The sequence below is a fragment of the Neofelis nebulosa genome, chromosome 17 (assembly GCF_028018385.1).
Source record: "Neofelis nebulosa isolate mNeoNeb1 chromosome 17, mNeoNeb1.pri, whole genome shotgun sequence".
In the NCBI taxonomy this organism is placed as follows: domain Eukaryota; kingdom Metazoa; phylum Chordata; class Mammalia; order Carnivora; family Felidae; genus Neofelis; species Neofelis nebulosa.
In genome coordinates, this window is record NC_080798.1 from 47,108,710 (window position 1) to 47,129,664 (window position 20,955).

The 20,955-nt window shown below is 35.7% G+C and overlaps 1 long non-coding RNA gene across 1 annotated transcript in view; it reads left to right on the forward strand.

The window, feature by feature from the left end:
* Positions 1-20,955, forward strand: part of LOC131498850 (uncharacterized) — a 206,541-nt gene that overhangs the window by 30,443 nt on the left and 155,143 nt on the right. The window lies entirely within an intron of this gene.

Consider the following 20,955-nt stretch of genomic DNA (forward strand, 5'->3'; position numbering starts at 1 on the left):
TGAAATTCCCAGTATGAGAGTTTCAGTTAAAGAAGAAGAAAACATTCTGGAGGTAGTTGGTGGTGATGGTTGCACAACAATGTGAATGTATTTAATGCAATAGAACCATATACTTTAAATGATTAATATGTTATATGTATTTTATGACAACTAAAAATATCAGTAAGTTTTATAAGTCAGGATCAGAGAACTAAGGACAATTTATACGTGGCCTGCTCTCCCCCCACCAAAATAATAAAAAGCAGAGAAATTTTTTAAAACTGAAATTCCCATTATAATCAGAAAAATGTGACTATTCTCTTATAAATCAAAAGGACTGATATAAAACTGCATTTTTAGGTATATCTAATTATAGTTTCTTTTTTCCTTTTTTATTTTTTAATATACATCCAAGTTAGTTAGCATATAGTGCAACGATGATTTCAGAACTAGATTCCTTAGTTCCCCTTACCCATTTAGCCCATCTCCCCTCCCACAACCCCTCTAGCAATCCTGTTTGTTCTCTGTATTTAAGTCTATGTTTTTCTCCCTCCCTGTTATATTATTTTTGCTTCCCTTCCCTTGTGTTCATCTGTTTTGTATCTTAAAGTCCTCATATGAGTGAAGTCATATGATATTTGTCTTTCTCTGACTAATTTTGCTTAGCGTAACACCCTCCAGTTCCATCCATGTAGTTGCAAATGGCAAGGTTTCATTCTTTTTGATTGTTGAGCAATACTCCATTGTGTGTGTGTGTGTGTATGTATATATATATATATATATATATATATATATATATATATATATATCACATCTTCTTTGTCCCTTCATCCATCGATGGCGCTTTCCATACTTTGAGTATTGTCAATAGATCTGATATAAACATTGGGGTGCATGTGTCCCTTCGAAACAGCACACCTGTATCCCTTAGATAAATACCTAGTAGTGCCTTGCTAGGTCATAGGGTAGTTCTATTTTTAATTTTTTGAGGAACCTCCATACTGTTTTCCAGAGTGGCTGCATCAGTTTGCATTCCCACCAGCACTGCAAAAGAGATCCTCATTCTCCACATCCTTGCCAACATCTGTTGTTGCCTGACTTGTTAATGTTAGACATTCTGACAAGTGTCAGGTGGTATCTCATTGTGGTTTTGATTTGTATTTCCCTGATGATGAGTGATGTTGAGCATTTTTTCATGTGTCAGTTGGCCATCTGGATATCTTCTTTGGAGAAGTGTCTATTCATGTCTTTTGCCCATTTCTTCACTGGGTTATTTGTTTTTAGGGTGTTGAGTTTTTGGTAAATTCTCTATGGATTTTGGATGCTAACCCTTTATCTGATATGTCATTTGCAAATATCTTCTCCCATTCTGTCAGTTGCCTTTTAGTTTTGCTGATTGTTTTCTTCGCTGTGCAGAAGCTTTTTATTTTGATGAGGTCCCAATAGTTCATTTTTGCTTTTGTGTCCCTTGCCTCGGGAGGTGTGTTGAGTAAGAACTTGCTGCTGCTGAGGTCAAAGAGGTTGTTGCCTGCTTTCTTCTCTAGGATTTTGATGGCTTCCTGTCTTAGTTTAGGTCTTTCATCTATTTTGTTTATTTTTGTGTATGGTGTAAGAAAGTGGTCCAGGTTCATTCTTCTGCATGTCACTGTCCATTTTTCCCAGCACCATTTGCTGAAGAGACTGTCTTTATTCCATTGGGTATTCTTTCCTACTTTGTCAAAGATGAGTTGGCCATACGTTTGTGGGTCCATTTCTGAGTTCTGTATTCTGTTCTATTGATCTGAGTGTCTGTTTTTGTGCCAATACCATACTGTCTTGATGATTAAAGCTTTGTAGTATAGCTTGAAGTCTGGGATTGTGATGCTTCCAGCTTTGGTTTTCTTCTTCAAGATCGCTTTGTCTATTTGGGGTCTTTTCTGGTTCCATACAAATTTTAGGATTATTTGTTCTAGCTATGTGAAGAATGCTGGTGCTATTTGATAGGGATTGCTTTCTTGCTTTCTTTTTTTAATGTTTATTTTGAGAGAGAGCACAAGTAGGAAAGGGTCATAGAGAGAGGGAGAGAGGGAATCCCAAACAAGCTCTGCACTGTCAGTCCAGAGCCTGATGTGGGGCTCAATCCCATGAACTATGAGATCATGACCTGAGCCGAAATCAAGAGCTGGTCACTTAACCGACTATGCCACCCAGGCATCCCTATATATAATTTCTTAAACATGATTTTCAAAAGGTTGTTTTTATCATCAATATGGACCTGTTAAATATGCCCCCCCTTCCCACTGTCATCCTTAACTTGAAGATTCAGAATACTTATTTTGTCTGAATCCTAGAGTTTTCGGACTAAGAGATTCTGACTCATTTTGACAGCACTTATGAGACACTAATGTGTAACTCAGAAAATAAATTTTTCAATATAATGTAAAATATATTTGCCTGGGGGATTGGACACTGTGTCCTCTGAAGAGTACATTCTCTTCCTATAAGTTACAGGGCAAGCCAAAATATCAGTAAAATGCCTTATACATGTGGGATCAGAACAAGGAAGCTGGTTTTGTGGTTCAGACATTGAGTTACACCACTCTCGTGGTCAAATTGGTAGGCAGAATAACCCCCTACCCCCCTACCCACCCACACACACACCCTCCCAACAATGTCTGGGCTCTAATCTGCAGTCCCTGTTACTTTGCATAGCAAAGGATACTTTTCACATGTGATTAAGTTAAGTTCCTTGGATAAAGAGATTTATGGTGAATTTTCTGGTTGGTCCAATCTAATCACAGGTTTCCCTATAATCAAAAAAACTCTTTGTGGTAAAAGGTAAATGGGATTATCCAAGAACTAGAGAGACTACAGCACATGGACTCAACCCACAATTGCTGCCTTTGAGGATCATGGCAGGGGACTATGAGCCAAGGAATGCTGGTGGCTTCCAGCAGCTAGAACAGTCAAGGAAGTAGATTCTTCTCTCAAGCCTTTAGAAAGGAATGCAGCCCTGGTGACACCTTGATCTGTACTTTGAGTCTCCCAGTGAGACTCATGTCAGACTTCTGGTATATGAAAGTACATGATAATAAATCTGTGTTGTTTTAAGCCACTAAATTTGTGATAATTGGTTACCAGCATTAGAAAACTAATACACAGATGTAAGTTTTTTAATGTGTGGATCTAGATATTGAGCCTTGGATGGCTAGCACATTCTCTCTTAGAACAGTACCTGAGTGGGACCGCCTATGTTTGTCTCACTGACTCTTATTTGTATCTCAGGTACTTCCCTTAAAACCCTTTCTTGAACAAATTATCTATTAAAATACATTTAATAAGAACATAGACTTGAGGATTCAATGGGTCTGGTTTTGAATTCTGGCTTTGCCCATTATACTAGTTGGAAACCCTTGGACAGGTGACTTAATATTCTAACCCTTGGTTTTGATGAACAAAGTGAGAATAATCATAATACCTGTACTTTGGGGATCTTTGGAGGATAAAAACGGATAATATGTGTAAAATGGCAAAATGCTTGATATATAGTGAGCCCCTAATAAATGATAGCTATTATTTTTGTTACCATCTCTTAAAGGCTATAAGGTATTTGCCGATAGAATGCTTTCCAATACTTCCTCAGATATAAATGTATTACAAACTATATGTACTACGGTACAGCTCTTGTGTTTAGGTGACTATTCCACAAAGTTCTCTCCACAGCCCCTTCTTCCTGATATTGAGCCTCTATCCAAAAGCTTTCTTTTGGATGTTTTAATTGGTTAAAAGATGTTAAAACATCTTTTGGATGTTTTAATTGGTAAGTTAAAACTTTGGCTTCTAGTGTAATATGTAACACCATTTAATATTTATTTTCATCTAAGAGCTAATGTGAAATAGAATGCATTAAGGAAAACCTGGGGGGTTTTTTTCCTACAATTAATAAAAATTCCTGACTGGAATTATGTCTTTAATATTTTTAATCCCTAATGTCTATCAAATGGCTGACGCATAATAGGTGGCAATAAATGTTAGTTGAACTGAACTAAACTGAGTTCTAAGCAGTTATTCTTTCACAAGCTCTTTTGAATGTGTCCCTTTTGTTACTACTCTAATTTAAGTCTGTAATTTTTTGTACCCCACTTATGACAGTGGTTTTCAAACTGCTCTTTTTGCTACTTATCTTTTCCCTCTTTAAATGATCTTCCACAGTACCACCAAACCAGGCAACGACTTTGGTACATTACATCCTCCCTATTTAGTCTTCTTTACCTTCGTCCCATTGCATATTGCCTAATAACCATATTCTTAAACAATCACTTCCCAACTTTTTATGTCATTTTTATGACACTTAGAGTTGATGATATTTCTGTGACACACTAGGGTAGAAGGGAAATGACCTTATGGCTGAAGGGTTTGGACTCCAAGAGCTGAGCGTATTAACATCTCAGTGTACCTGTCACCCACTTAGGGCACACAGAGCTAGGAAGCTCTATTTAATCTAGCTTTTCAGACTGGATACAATTGGAATGTATCCCTTTACATAGCTATTTAATAAACACCTTAGCCTGTGTGCATGCTAAGCTATGTGGGAAAGGAATTGGGAGCACCAGATCAACTATTTCCTATAGAAACCCTCAGTTCCAGGTAGACAAATCTGTTTATCAGTCTCAAAATGAGACTGCTGTATTTCTTATACTTTTGCTCATGTCTTTTAGTGTTTTGAATGACCTGTTTTTTCTTCTTTGTCTGAATCTTTGTACTATCTTCTCCATGGTGCTGTCCCTAATACAGTTAAAATATGCAGTTTTATATGTTGTATTGTTTTTCATTACATCACTAACTCATTCAGTTTAGTGCCCTCTGTAAAGCTTGGATTAATTCTTAATTCTTATTGAGTTATTTCCTATCATATTTGTCAATTTTTTCCCGTTATGCATGTTCCTATGGTTTTTAACATGTTTATGACTATTCACCAAAATATTTACCCTACTCCCTTTCCCTACAACTTTATATCGTATAAATTCTGAGAAATATTTAATACTATTACAATAAACATAAAATAATAGTCATTTACAGATATATTTGTTGGATAATAGCAAAAATTTTTTGAGCTCATATTTGGACCAGGTATTCTAATAGCTTTCCATGTATTTAATATATTTAATCTTAACAGCAGCCCTATAAATATAAAATCTGTTTGGTTCCCCATTTTACAAATGAGGAAATTGAGGCACAGATAAGTAACCTGCCAAAAGTTTTGCAGCTATTAAGTATCAATGCCAGGATTAAAATTTAATCAGCTAATGCAGGCACTCTTGATATAAAAGCCCATACTGATAACCATATATAATACTGTGCTGAAAAAAAGACAATTTGTAAATGTATGAGCAGACCAGTAGGTCCTGAGACTTAATACTAAGCTTTTCCACTAAGGTGAGTTAGGCTACATTATAGTTAAAAAGAGAAGTAGTTACAAAGAATATAGAATCTGTAGAGTATGGTGAGTGGTCAGTTTTATAAAATTTGTGAGTGCTCAGTATTATAAAAGCCTAAAGTTTTAAAGATTATTATTTATGGAGCACCTACTCTGTGTGCCATGAAATGAACTGGGTACTTTACATATATTGTCTCATATATTGTCTCTTTGTGCTGTGCTGCTTCTCTGATGATAGGGTGTTCTGGCAGAAGAGCAGAGCATAGGCAAGCAAGCTATTGCTAGGTTGTAATTAGAGCTGGGCTTAAATTTGGAAAATAGTGCTATGATGATGCTACTTTTCCCTTCAAATTAAAATTTGAGAAAGGAATATGTCAATATTCTGGAATAAACCCAGTAAAGGCAATATTTGTTGTTGCTAAACTATTACTTTGTGATCTTGGCTGAGTTTCTTTCCCTTTTTGTGCTTCAGCTTTATCTTCTGCAACCTATATGAGGTTAATAGGCATCTATTTATATCCAGAGATGTTTTATGATGTTAGGAGTAGTGTTTAGACTCTGGAAGTTAGTACTACATAAATACCATTTTTTAGTTCTTAGTCTGAAACACTGACATTTGACACCACCATGTTTTTCCTTTATAGCATCACACTTTCCTCTTTTTTTTTTCTCCTGACACTAACAAAGAGATTTGTTCATAGAGAACTGAGTCTGAAGATGACAACTTTTCATTGTGTCTCAATGGCTTCAGCTCCACATGCGGTTTCTTCTCTGTCTTTAATTAAACTTGTTTTTTTCCAGAGTTGTAGCTGGGAGCACTGTGTTGACACAACTCACTCTTGTACAGAGCAGATTAAAATGTCAGTGTTCTAATGTTCTCATCTGTGGGAAAAAGAAAATATTTGGGGTATTTTATTTATAACTTTTAGAAGGCTTCTCTGTGGAGAAAGATTACTTGTAAGATGGAAAACCATTTGACAGTTAAAGGGGCAGAACTCTAATAGTGGTCTAACAAAAAAAAGAAGGAGAAAAAGCATGAACACCTAATGACACTCTTTTCTAGGATTTAAAACATGTCTATTTCCTTCTTAATTTTCACTTAATTGTATTTAATTCCCTAGTGTCCTGCTTAATCTTTCCAGATGCTGTATATGCAGAATATTGACAGTTTCCGCAAAAGGCAGTTGGTCAGTCATTACAGGAAACATATTTTATGTGGAAGGGGACTACTAGTCAAGGGAAATGGAGTTGGTGTGTTGAGCCTTTAACCTTCATATCATAAGTCTGCATGTATCTATTTTTACAATGGAGTTGTTAATATTTGCTAGTTATTTATTGGTGAATAGGCCAACAAATTCATCATGCTTCAGCTTGAGACCCTTGTCTGCCTATCAGATATTCACAGGGTTTAAATGACATCAGTTAATTCTGGGTGCCATGCAAATTTTGGAAGCCGTAGTAAAGAGATGTATTTGATGTAAATGTATACAGTAGGGACCTAATAAGGAACATAAGGTATGAGCTAAGACTTATTGAACCCTTATGTATCGATGTATTGACTAATCTTCACAGCTCTATGAATAGATAATTTCATCTTGATTTCACAGATGGGAAACTGAGGTCTGTAAATGTAAAATAACTTGCCCCAAGCAACACAGGAAATAGAGAAGCTGAATTTGAATCCAGGGGATCTGATTCTATAGCCTTGTCTATTAGAGAGTTTCTGAAAGTAATGAAAGTCTCTGAAACTTTTGATACTGCAGTTTGGAAACTTTTACTCTGGCAGTGTTGTTAACCGACATGCAATATTGAGTAGATGAAGAAGATAAGTATTTAAATGACAAGGCACATTTCTTATGTTCATGTGATAGGGGTGGCAAGGCAAACTTTGGGTTTATCTTAATTGGCATAGGAATTATGAATTGTTGTGGTTTGCCCATATAAAGGCAAAAGGTAGCTTTCCAGAAAGGCAGACATTTAGCATTCCAAGTGCCCGCTCCATACTCCTGGTTTTGGAAGTTAGCTGCCCTCTATCTAGCAGAGCATCTGCCTTTCAGACCTTATTTAGAGATTTGCCTGATTTGAGTTGTCCCCTGGGTTAACAGCTGCGGAATCTGTATTTCTTTGGCATTGCTCCCTTCTATGTAAATTACAGATGTTCTGTAATGCCCTTTTGGGCTGCATTTGGAAGAAGAGGAAAGATTGCAAGTTTTTTTTTTTTCTTTTTAAAGTGACCTATCCTAGGTTCTCAGTAGGAGGAAATACATTTACTGAGTTTTTTTTCAAACCGTTTATGTTTCCATTCAATTGTTGAACTACTGTCTATAGCCCTGGTGCAGTGGGATCAATTTGTTGGCAAGGGTTATTCAAACATGAGCAGAATTTGTGTCCTCTTTGGATTAAAGTGCTAAAGCCAACAATAACAATTTTCATGTGGGAACTGGTGCTGGATACCCAAGTCAGACTGTACTTGGTGGTCTGTAATTTACTCTAAAAAACATGTATTAGAGGGGAAGGAGGGTTCCCCCCCACCCAGGTTTTTGTTTGTTTTCATTTTCAGTCTTTTGTTATTTTTTAAAAATATCTATTGTTTTTAAACAGACATTAGAGGTCCCTTGCATTAAGTCTCTTGATTTGGAGGTGGGAGTGTAGGGTAAATGAAATGAGACATATAATAGAGTTATTTTTTTAATTAACACTATATTAAGATACAATTTATATTTTAGTAAATAAATCTGAAGTGTACATCTTGATGAATTTTTGTACTGATTTCTTCTCCCATTTACATTTTATTTAACTTTTACTCTTTTATGCTCTATGGTTGGAGGGAAAAATGATAGAATCTTGAAGACTGCTATTCTTAGTTTAGATTTTTGGATTTCAACCTCATTTGGACCCTCTTGTATCACATGGCACTTTTGCTCTGTGTTTCTAGTTCAGCTTTCCTCTTCCATTCTTTCAACAGTTACTTTAAGTCTGCCCCTATCCTCAGGGCTTCTTTCTTACTATTTCCATATTACTTTTTAGCATGTGACCTTACCTCTTACTTCACCAAGAAAGTGAAGGCAGTCAGGAGAGAATTCCCTTATCTCCTATTAACCCCTCCTTTCTCCCCTGCATTTTAGAAACCATATCCTCATCTATCCTTCATGTCTGAAACTGTGCTTTCATCCCCTTCAATCTTTTCGGTGATTGCCTTTATCAATTTATCCCCATTTTCCCCTTAGCATCTCTATCGACTTCTTTTTCTAAGTATATATGCATAATTCAGAATTCTCAATTTTAAAAAAAAGGTAATATAAAGTTTAGCTTTGACCCTGTACCATCCTCTAGTTACTATCCAACCTTTATCCTTCCCATCTGTTACCATTTCCTCCTCTCTCATTTGTTCTTCTTCAACTGCAGGATGGTTTTTCCTGAAACCAGTAATGCCAAAACTAGCAAATACCTTTTGCCAAATCTAGTAAATACATTTTTGTCCCTTTTGAAATTCCTTTCTGTTGGTTCACAAACTCTGGAGCTTTCTGGGTATGATCTGAAACTGGCCACCTTAAGAGAAGGGCAGGAAGAGACCAAAGAAGTAGGAAGACCACACCAGATTGGTAGGTGGCAGTTTTAATAAGCAAGGAAATTTACTCATGGGCCTCTTCTTGAGCAGCCACAAGATGGGTAGACCTTCACACCTACCCACCAGAGATTTAAAATTATATAGAGGCCATAACTGGGTTCAGACACAGTTCAGTCCAGATGGTCTCATCACCTTTCCCTTGGAAGGCTATGTCCTTGGAACAGTTCCCACTACAAGAATGGTAGGCAGTTCATACATTCCAAGGACTGCGAAGGAGGTGATGACCATCTGATTGCCCAGGTCCAACCAGAGGGTCAGCCCGTAGTCACAACCTCTTGATTATCTCCTCTGACACTTTCTTGATGTCATTTTTGCGATATTTCCTTCTTCCTCTCTAATCCCTCCTCAGACTCCTTTTGTGAACTCCAGTTACTCTGCCCCTTCCTAAATGTACATTTCCAAGATTCTGTTTTTTTAATTTTATTTTTTATTTTTTAAAATTTACATCCAAATTAGTTAGCATATAGTGCGACAGTAATTTCAGGAGTAGATTCCTTAATGCCCCTTACCCATTTAGCCCAACCCCGCTCCCACAATGCCTCCAGCAACCCTCAGTTTGTTCCTCATATTTATGAGTCTCTTTTGTTTTGTCCCCCTCCCTGTTTTTATATATTTTTGTTTCCCTTCCCTTATGTTCATCTGTTTTGTGTCTTAAAGTCCTCACATGAGTGAAGTCATATGATTTTTGTCTTTCTCTAATTTCACTTAGCATAATACCCTCCAGTTCTATCCATCCACGTAGTTGCAAATGGCAAGATTTCATTCTTTCTGATTGCCGAGTAATATAACATTGTGTGTGTGTATATATATATATATATATATATATATATATATATATGTGTGTATATATATATATATATATATATCAATCCATTGATGGACATTTGGGCTCTTTCCATACTTTGGCTATTGTCAATGGTGCTGCTATAAACATAGGGGTGCATGTGTCCCTTCGAAACAGCACACCTGTATCCCATGGGAAAATGCCTAGTAGTGCAATTGCTGGGTCATAGGGTAGTTCTATTTTTAGTTTTTTGAGGAACCTCCATACTGTTTTCCAGAGTGGCTGCCCCAGCTTGCATTGCCACCAACAATGCAAAAGAGATCTCTTTCTCCGCATCCTTGCCAACATCTGTTGTTGCCTGACTTGTTAATGTTAGACATTCTGACAGGTGTCAGGTGGTATCTCATTGTGGTTTTGATTTGTATTTCCCTGATGATGAGTGATGTTGAGCATTTTTTCATGTGTCAGTTGGCTATCTGGATATCTTCTTTGGAGAAGTGTCTATTCATGTCTTTTGCCCATTTCTTCACTGGGTTATTTGTTTTTAGAGTGTTGAGTTTGGTAAATTCTTTATGGATTTTGGATGCTAACCCTTTATCTGATATGTCATTTGCAAATATCTTCTCCCATTCTGTCAGTTGCCTTTTAGTTTTGCTGATTGTTTTCTTCGCTGTGCAGAAGCTTTTTATTTTGATGAGGTCCCAATAGTTCATTTTTGCTTTTGTGTCCCTTGCCTCGGGAGGTGTGTTGAGTAAGAACTTGCTGCTGCTGAGGTCAAAGAGGTTGTTGCCTGCTTTCTTCTCTAGGATTTTGATGGCTTCCTGTCTTACATTGAGGTCTTTCATCCATTTTGAGTTTATTTTTGTGTATGGTGTAAGAAAGTGGTCCAGGTTCATTCTTCTGCATGTCACTGTCCATTTTTCCCAGCACCATTTGCTGAAGAGACTGTCTTTATTCCATTGGAGATTCTTTCCTGCTTTGTCAAAGATGAGTTGGCCATACGTTTGTGGGTCCATTTCTGAGTTCTGTATTCTGTTCTATTGATCTGAGTGTCTGTTTTTGTGCCAATACCATACTGTCTTGATGATTAAAGCTTTGTAGTATAGCTTGAAGTCTGGGATTGTGATGCCTCCAGCTTTGGTTTTCTTCTTCAAGATCGCTTTGTCTATTTGGGGTCTTTTCTGGTTCCATACAAATTTTAGGATTATTTGTTCTAGCTATGTGAAGAATGCTGGTGTTATTTTGATAGGGATTGCATTGAATATGTAGATGGCTTTGGGTAGTGTCGACATTTTAACAATATTTGTTCTTTCTATCCAGGAGCATGGAATCTTTTTCCATTTTTTTTGTGTCCTCTTCAATTTCTTTCATAAGGTTTCTATAGTTTTCAGTGTATAGATTTTTCACCTCTTTGGTTAGATTTATTCCTAGGTATTTTATGGTTTTTGGTGCAACCATAAATGGGATCGATTCCTTGATTTCTCTTTCTGTCGCTTCACTGTTGGTGTATAGGAATGCAATCGATTTCTGTGCATTGATTTTATATCCCGCAACTTTGCTGAATTCATGAATCAATTTAGCAGTTTTTTGGTGGAATCTTTGGGGTTTTCCATATAGAGTATCATGTCATCTGTGAAGAGTGAACGTTTGATCCTCCTGGCCGATTTGGATGCCTTTTATTTGTGTTGTCTGATTGCAGAGGTTGAGACTTCCAATACTATGTTGAATAACATTGATGAGAGTGGACATCCCTGTCTTGTTCCTGACCTTAGGGGAAAAGCTCTCAGTTTTTCCCCATTGAGGATGATACTAGCGTTGAGTCGTTTATATATGACTTTTATGATCTTGAGGTATGCTCCTTCTATCCCTACTTTCTTGAGGGTTTTTATCAAGAAAGGACGCTGAATTTTGTCAAATGCTTTCTCTGCATCTATTGAGAGGATCAAATGTTCTTGTCCTTTCTTTTATTGATGTGATGAATCATGTTAATTTTTTTGTGGATATTGAACCAGCCCTGCATCCCAGGTATAAGTCCCACTTGGTCGTGGTGAATAATGTTTTTAATGTATTGTTGGAGCCGGTTGGCTAATATCTTGTTGAAGATTTTTGCATCCATGTTTATCAGGGAAATTGGTCTATAATCTCCTTTTTAGTGGGGTCTTTGGTTTTGGAATCAAGGTAATGCTGGCTTCATAGAAAGAGTTTGGAAGTTTTCCTTCCATTTCTATTTTTTGGAACAGTTTCAAGAGGATAGGTGTTAACTCTTCCTTAAATGTTTGGTAGAATTCCCCTGGAAAGTCATCTGGCCCTGGACTCTTGTTTTTTGGCAGATTTTTTATTACTAATTCGATTTCCTTACTGGTTATAGGTCTGTTCAAGTTTTCTGTTTATTCCTGTTTCGGTTTTCGTAGTGTATATGTTTCTAGCAATTAGTCCATTTCTTCCAGATTGCCCATTTTATTGGCATATAATTTCAGATAATATTCTCTTATTATTTCTGCTGTGTTGGTTGTGATCTCTCCTCTTTCATTCTTGATTTTATTTATTTGGGTCCTTTTCTTTTTGATCAAACTGGCTAGTGGTTTATCAATTTTGTTAATTCTTTCCAAGAACCAGCTTCTGGTTTCATTGATCTGTTCTAGTTTGTTTTTGGTTTCGATAGCATTAATTTCTGCTCTAATCTTTATTAATTTCTGTCGTCTGCTGGTTTGGGGTTTTATTTGCTGTTCTTTTTCCAGCTCCTTAAGGCATAAAGTTAGGTTGTGTATCTGACAACATTCTTCCTTCTTTAGGAAGGCCTGGATTGCTATATACTTTTCTCTTATGACCACCTTTGCTGCGTCCCAGAGGTTTTGGGTTGTGGTGTTATCATTTTCATTGACTTCCATACACTTTTAAATTTCCTCTTTAACTTCTTGGTTAGCCCATTCATTCTTTAGTAGGATGTTCTTCAGTCTCCAAGTATTTGTTACCTTTCCAAATTTTTCTTGTGGTTGATTTCGAGTTTCATAGTGTTGTGGTCTGAAAATATGCACAGTATGATCTCGATCTTTTTGGACTTACTTAGGGCTGATTTATGTCCCAGAATATGGTCTATTCTGCAGAATAGACTGCACTGGAGAAGAATGTATACTCTGCTGCTTCAGGATGAAATGTTCTGAATATATCTGTTAAGTCCATCCGGTCCAGTGTGTCATTCAAAGCCATTGTTTCCTTGTTCAAGATTCTGTTTTTATCTGGCTCTTCAATTTTATGACAGTCTGGCCCATGTGTACAAGAGTTTAGTTATTGCCTGTGCTTTTTATGTCCTGATACTTACTAACGCTATTCCAAGTCCCTGTCTTGATCTACAACTTTCTGCCCGACAATTGTATTTGGTTGTGTCATAGACACATAGGAAAAACTGACATTATTATCTTACCCCAACATGGCCCTTTCCTAAACTAAGCCTACTTTCCTTCTCATAGTCTCTATCCTAGTTGGTGGCACCTTCTGCATTCATTCTTTAATTCAAGAGCTTTTTTTCTTTTTATTCTTTCTTTTTTTTTTTTTCCTTTTTAATGTTCTGGGCAGGTCCTAAGTTCTGGAGTATAGAACTACAAGGACATTATCAGGTCCTTGCCCTTAATTACAGGGACTAATTAAAGAGACAGACACAGGAACAGAGAATTACATTATAACGTAGTGAATATAGCGGTAGAAGTGTGTCATATGCATTTGTAATGTAATACAGAAAGGGACATACTATGCAAATTGTAGATTTAGGAAAAGCTCCTTGGAGAAAGTGATGCTAGAGTGGAGTTCTCAGAAGTAGGAGCTTACCACGACTTCTCCCTTTGCCTTTTCCTTTCTCCTTCATTATTAGCTAAGCCTAATAATTCTAGACTCTTAGTATCTCCCAAATGTATCCCCTCTTTATCACCCCTGCTACTGCCCTTGTTTTCAGGCATTATCCATTCCAGTGGATTATAGCAGCAGTCTCCTAATGATCTTCCTTTCTCCATTCTCAATATTCTCCCTAACCCCATCAATTATCCACATTGATACTATAGTAAATCTTCATAAAAAACAAAACGAAACAATACAGAAAACAAATGCACAATACAATCGTGCCCTTCACAAGAATATATATCAAGTAACATATCATTGCGTGTATCACATTTTATTTATCCATCAGTTCATGGGCATTTGGGTGTTTTTCTATTTTTTGGCTATTAATAATTTGCTATGAACATTCATGTAGAAGGTTTAGTGTGGACATATTTTTTTTCATTTCTCTTGGATTTATACTTAGGAGTGCAATTGCTGAGTCATACATCCTTTTAGGCACTGCCAGACTATTTTCTAAAGCAACTGCTGCATTTTATATTCCCACCAGCAATGTATAGGTGTTCTAGTTACCCACATTCTTGCCAGAATTTATTTTCCTTTTTTTTATGGATACCAGCCAATGATACTAATACTAATGGATGTGAAGTGCTATCTCATGGTGTTTTTGATTTGCATTTCTTTGATGGCTAAGAATGTTGAGCATCTTTTTATGTGTTTGCTAGCCATTTGTATATCTTCTTTGGAAAAATGTCTACTGAGATCTCATTTTTAAAGTTGAGGTATTTATCTTTTTATTATTGAGTTATAAGAATTTTTTTAATATATTCTGCTTGTAAGTCTTTTATCAGATATTTGGCTTGCAAGTATTTTCCCCTTTTCTGTGGAATTGTGTTTTCATTTTCTTGATAGCGACTTTTGAAGCATAAAATTTATAAATTTTGAAGAATCTCAAAATACTTTTTTTTTTTTTGGTCCTATGTACTTTTAGTGTCATATCTAAGAAACCATTGCTCAACCCAAGATCACAGAGTTTTATCCCCAAATTTTTTTTCTAGGAGTTTTAGAGTTCTTGTATTTAGAACTATGACCTATCTGTAAGTAGTTTTGAATATGGTGTGATAAAGGGGTCCAACTGCACTCTTCTGGATATCTAGTTGTTTTAGCACTCTTTGCTGAAAAGACTGTTTTACCCCCCCATTGAATTGTCTTGGCACTTTTGTAAAAAAAAAAAAAAAAAAATCTATTGACCATAAATATAAAGATTGATTTATGGACACTTAAATTTTTTCAATAAATCTATACATCTATCCTTATGACAGTACCGCATTATCTTTATTACTGTAGCTTTGTGTTAGGTTGTGAATTTGGAGGTATGAATCCTCCAATTTTGTTCTTTTTAAAGATATTTTTGGCTATTCTACATCTTTTGCATTTCCTTGTGAGTTTTTGGGTTAGCTTTCCATTTTATGGGAAAAAGCAGACAATATTTTGATACACATTGAGTTGAACCTGCAGACCTATTTGGGAAGAATTGTCATCTTCACATTGAGTTCTTCACTCCACTAATGCGGGATGTGTTTCCATTTATTTAGGACTTCTCTATTTTTTTTTGACAGTGTTTTATGCTTTCACTGTATGTTTTAAATTCTTTATTTCAAAGTATTTTATTCTTTTTGCTGATATTATAAATGGAATCATATTAATTTCATTTTTGGATTTTTCATTTTACATTTATTAGAATTGTATATATTATATAATAGATTTTTGTATATTTATCTCACTGAACTGGTTTTTAAGATCTAATAGATTTTTTTATCTTAGAATTTTCGATATACAAGATTATGTCCTCTACAAATAGGGATAGATTTACCTTTTTGCTTTCAATCTGGGTGCTTCTTCTTTTCCTGATTAATTACCCTGGCTGGAGCTTCTAGTAGTGTTAAATGCAAGTGGTTAGAGTGGACATCCTTGTTTTATTAGGGAGAATGCATTCAATCACTCATACCATTATGTATGATGTTAACTGTGCATTTTTCTTGGATTCTTTTTATCAGGATGAGTAAGTTCCCTTCTATTCATAGTTTGTTGAATGTTTTCTTTTTAATCATGAAAGGATGTTGGCTTTTAACAAATGCTTTTTCTCTTTCTATTTAGACAATTGTGTGATTTTCCCCCTTCTCTTGATACTGTGCAATTTGTGTATTACATAAATTGATTTTGGGATATTGAGCCATTCCTACATTGATATGATATAATATGACATATATATATATATATATATATATATATATATATATATATATATATATATGGTATATATGTGATAAATATATAAATAAACTGGGCATCATATGTAATCCTTCCTATGTAGTGCTGGATTCAGTTTTCTAGTTTCCTCTTCTTTTTTATAGTATTTCTAGTATTTTAATATAGAAAGTTGATCTGTTGATTTAAGATCTTTTTTAATAGAGGCATTATAGCTATAAACTTTTTTTATTGAAGTATAACTGACATACAATGTTATATTAGTTTCTGGTGTACAACATAGTGATTTGAGAATTCTATGCACTATCGGGCTTACTATGATAAGTGTGATTACCATCTGCCACCATACAAAGTCATTAGTGTTATTGACTATATTCCCTTTGCTGTATTCTCATCCTCCTGGCTTGCTTACTCACTTTACAACTGAAGTTTGTATCTCTCGATTCTCTTCACCTATTTCCCATCCCCTAACTGATGGCAACCATCAGTTTTCCATATTTATAAATCTATTTTGATTTTGTTTCTTGGTTCATTTATTTGTTTTTTATATTCCACTTGTAAATGAAATCATATGGTATTTGTATTCCTCTGTCTTACTTATTTTGCTTAGCATCATACCCTCCAGGTCCATCTAAGTTGTTACATGCTTTAATGACAAGATTTCTTTCTTTTTTATGACTAATATTCCATTGTGTATATATATACTTCATCATCTTTATCCATTCATCTATTGATGGACACTTAGGTTGTTTTCATATCATGGTATAGCTGTAAATTTCTTTGTTAGCATTGCTTTAGCTGCACCCCATAATTTTCCCATATTTTTTTCTTTTTTTTGTTTTCATTATCATTCATCTAAAAGTATTTTCTAATCTCGTTTGTTATTTCATCTTTGATTAATTGACTATTTAACTGTGTTGTTATTTTTTGCATATTTGTGAATTACTCAAAATTTCCTTCCATTACTGGTTTCTAATTTTAATCCACTCTGTATGATTCAGTCATTTTAAATTCATTGAGTTACTTTATGCTCTAATGTATGGCCTGTACTAGAGCATGTTCCATGTGTACTTGAGAAGAATATGTATGCTCTGTTGTTGGATGGAATGTCTTATAGATGTCTGTTAGGCCGTGTTAGTTGGTAGTGTTATCCAGGTCTTATATTTCCTTGTCATTGTTTATGTAGGTGTTCTCTCTCTTACTGAAAATGAGGTATTGAAGTCTCCAAACACTCTTTTTTAATTGTCTATTTCTCCCATCAGTTCTGTCAGTTTTTTTACTCACAAACTTTGTGGCTTTGTTGTTAGGAGCATGTATGTTTATAATTATTAAATGTTCCCAATGGATTGACATTTCTACCATTATTAAATGTTTTTATTCATCTCTAGTAATATTTTGGCTTTAAAACCTACTTTGTCTACTATTAATATAGCAGCTCCAGATGTCTTATGGCTTCTGTGTGAATAATATATCTTTTTCTATCCTTTTACTTTCAATCTGTTTAAAGGGTATTTCCTGTAGAGAGGTATAACTGATTTTTTTTAATCTAGCCTGACATCTGTGCATTGTCATTATAATAATACAGCTGTGCAGTAAATTGTTGGTTGTGTTTCATTGCCTAAGTAAATCCCCCAAATATAATGTTGATCATGGAGGCTTAATATGGAGTACTTTCTGAATTTATTCTTTTTCCTGTCCCTCTTCTAGCATTTTGAATGCTGCCATTGTTAGAAACTAAAGCCAGTGTGCCTCATATCATGTAGGTTGTCTGACTAGTAAAAATGTGAGAAAACTAGGGTGTTCAGTGTTAGCCATTGTTGGATTACATTGAGTCAGTAAAATATAACATATGTATTATGCAGGACTTTTTTTTTTCTTTACCAGAATTCTCTCTTTTCTAAACCTAACAACATAACAGTTAGAATTTTGGCTTTGGAGTTGCCAGGAATAACTTTGTTTTACATGTATAATTAACCAGATTGAGTAACAGGGCAAAAGAACAGAATTTATTTCCACACTGTGGTAATAATAAAACTGTTACTAATTTTGGAACTCCACATTATTTCCATAGTTGGATATGTCTTAATAAGGGAGTGGCTTCCTCTCTGTAACTTAAGGTCACACTAAAAAACCTGCTTTTGCATGAAGCGGGTTTAACTTATTTTCTAAACAAAATAATTTTTTCAGCACAGGATGCTTAGGTACTTATTTTTCTTCAGGGTACAATCTAGAATCTGTTAGTAGGAAGGTAAAGTTCAGAGTTCCTGCTTTTGTTGATTCAGTGCTTTACAACCTGAAATGTTCCATGGGGCAAACTATTTCTCAATTGCATTTTCCTACCTATGCTCTGAAAATGATAATTATACACCATAGCTGTGAGGTAAATTCAGTGTTATATCCTGCTTATTTAAAACCAAGGATTTTGGGGGTGAGGGGAAGGTACTGGGAAAGAAGAACAAAAATATAATTTAAGCATTTTATAATCCAGACTTTTATGTAGTAACATTTAAAAATAGAACTATAAAGTGGTTTCTGGGTGATATTTTTAGATTTCTGTTTAATTTTTGGTTGAGAATATCAATATTCCATCAGTTTCTTTGCATTTCTTAAATAAAGGCCCCAAAGAGTTCAAATTTTAACACTTTTGAGAGTATTTGTTGCTTAATTATGTATTACCCTCAAACTTTTTTGGTCTGTGTTCACTGAAATTTTAAAGCAAAATTAAAAGAGCACCAAATGCTAAATACTTTATCTAGCAGTACCTGATATTTTTTATGTTGAAAAGCTATGTAGCTTAAACTTGATGGCTGACCACTTTCCCAACAGCCAGGCAACAAGTCCTTCATCTAAGGGGAATCTGTAATGTACCTGACATGGTCTCTCACATCGTGGTTAAAGAAATTCAAGAGCTGCTTGGAAACACAGACTTTTTTCTTCATGTCTGTAAGGAAGAAACCAGAATTAGAAGAAGGAGTAATTGATAGCAGTTAAATACTAGAAAATTTATCATTACATATACTTACTTAAAACTTACTCTAATAATATCTTTCGATATAGTTTATGGTTTATTTAAGAAATATTTGAGGGTCTGTTTAAATGGAGACATTTATCTTCATTTTGGCCTCCTAGAAGGTGAACCTTTTTCTTATATTTGGGGACTCCTCTGTATAAGGCCAAGTTCACCTGCCACTGTAGAAGCTGAATATGCTTATATTCTCAACCTTCTGACAAGGAGTGCAGGCCTATATCCTAAGCTCTGCTAAACAGAAAGAATTTTGGATCAGATCTGCCTGGTGAAGGTCTAGAATTTTTTTTAATGATGGGTTATGGCAGCAGAAGCAGTGAGTAAAGCAACATCTACTTTCCAGGCATAGCAACCCTTATGTCACTAAACTCCATTTTGGTGGTATCAGCTGCATCCAGAGCAGACATCCAGAGCCAAAGATGGCAGTTTTCTCACCAGACTGGTTCTGCAGCATGCTTCTTTGGGCTTTGTTTCTGACTGGGTAGCCTATCTGTTTAATTAAATGGGTTGATGTCTATTGCTTGCCCTCAAATTCCCTGTCTAATATAGCCCACCCTCTACCAAATGTTCTAGGCATTAGGGTTATTATGGTGAAAAGAAAGACAAAGTCTAGTGGGGAGAGACTAACAGTGAGTAAAAATACAGACAATACACCTGGATGGCTCAGTCGGTTGAGCCGCCAACTTCGGCTCAGATCATGATCTCCCCGTCCGTGGGTTCAAGCCCCGTGTCAGGCTGTGCTGACAGCTCAGAGCCTGGAACCTGTTTCAGATTCTGTGTGTGTGTGTGTCTCTCTCTGCCCCTCCCCTGCTTGTGCTCTGTCTCTCCCTCTCCAAAATAAAATAAACCTTTAAAAAGAAATACAGACAATACAATTTAGTGGCAGGAAGGAAATAAACAGGGATAGATACGGGAGGAGGAGATTGGAGATGGGAGGCAAGGGATCCTTAAAAAGGCTAAGAAAGTGGGGTACCTGTGTGGCTCAGTTGGTTAAGCATCCGACTCTTGATTTCAGCTCAGGTCATGATCTCATGGTTTGTGGGTTCAAGCCCTGCATCGGGCTCTGTGCTAACAGTGCAGAGCCTGCTTGGGATTCTCTCTGTCCCACTTTGTCCCTCCCCTTCTTGTGCTCTGTCTCTCTCTCAAAATAAGTTAAAAACAAAAAAGAAAAATGAAAGTAAGATGATTGCCCTGAGACTAGTAGGCTGAGAGGAAGAGTGAGCTGAGTGAAAAGGAAAGGGATATGATGAAAAAGGATTTGCAGCCAGAGACAACCACATTTGCAAAGCAGGTGAGAATGAACTTGACTTAATTATTAAACAAATCAAAAGGAGTATTGTGGCTGTCAGTTATGTTTGTTTAGCTTTTATTAATAGAATTTCTCTTTTTAAAGAAAAATTCATTTGATATGGAAATTTATGCTATAATCGATGTCTCTATTAACTCTCATGTAACACTTTTTAGACCCAAAAGCTACCTTAGTATCACCAGGGAAGCTTTCTGTAAATACACATTTCAGCATTCACCCAAGGAGAATCTAATCAGTCAAGTTTGTTAATCAGTAGTAGTAGGCTATAATGTTATATGGGGTAATACTGGCTGCACAGCAGTAACTTACTTTAGGTTTGGGTAAATCACAAGGAGTAACAGCTCTGGTTACTACAAATGGTGTGCATAACTCATGCATTTAAGATTGGTATATACCACTTTACTTGACAGACCTAAGGCTTTTACTTGACTAGAAATAAAATGAGAAAGTAGCCTTTCTTTCATTAAATTTTGCCTTTTTATGTAGAGATCTATGCTAGTTGTCTTCTGCAAAGTGTAAGGTTATTGCTGATAAAAAATCACAGGTGGGTTTTTGTGTTTTTTTTGTCTTTTTTTTATTATTATGTAGGACCCACTTTTTCTCCAGAGTCTCCAGGGATACTGTGGAGTAGCTTCAGGCTTAGTTAATTTGAAGGAAACCCCAGTCCATCTTTTAATTAATACATATAATATTAAATATATCCTACAAAAGGGTCAAC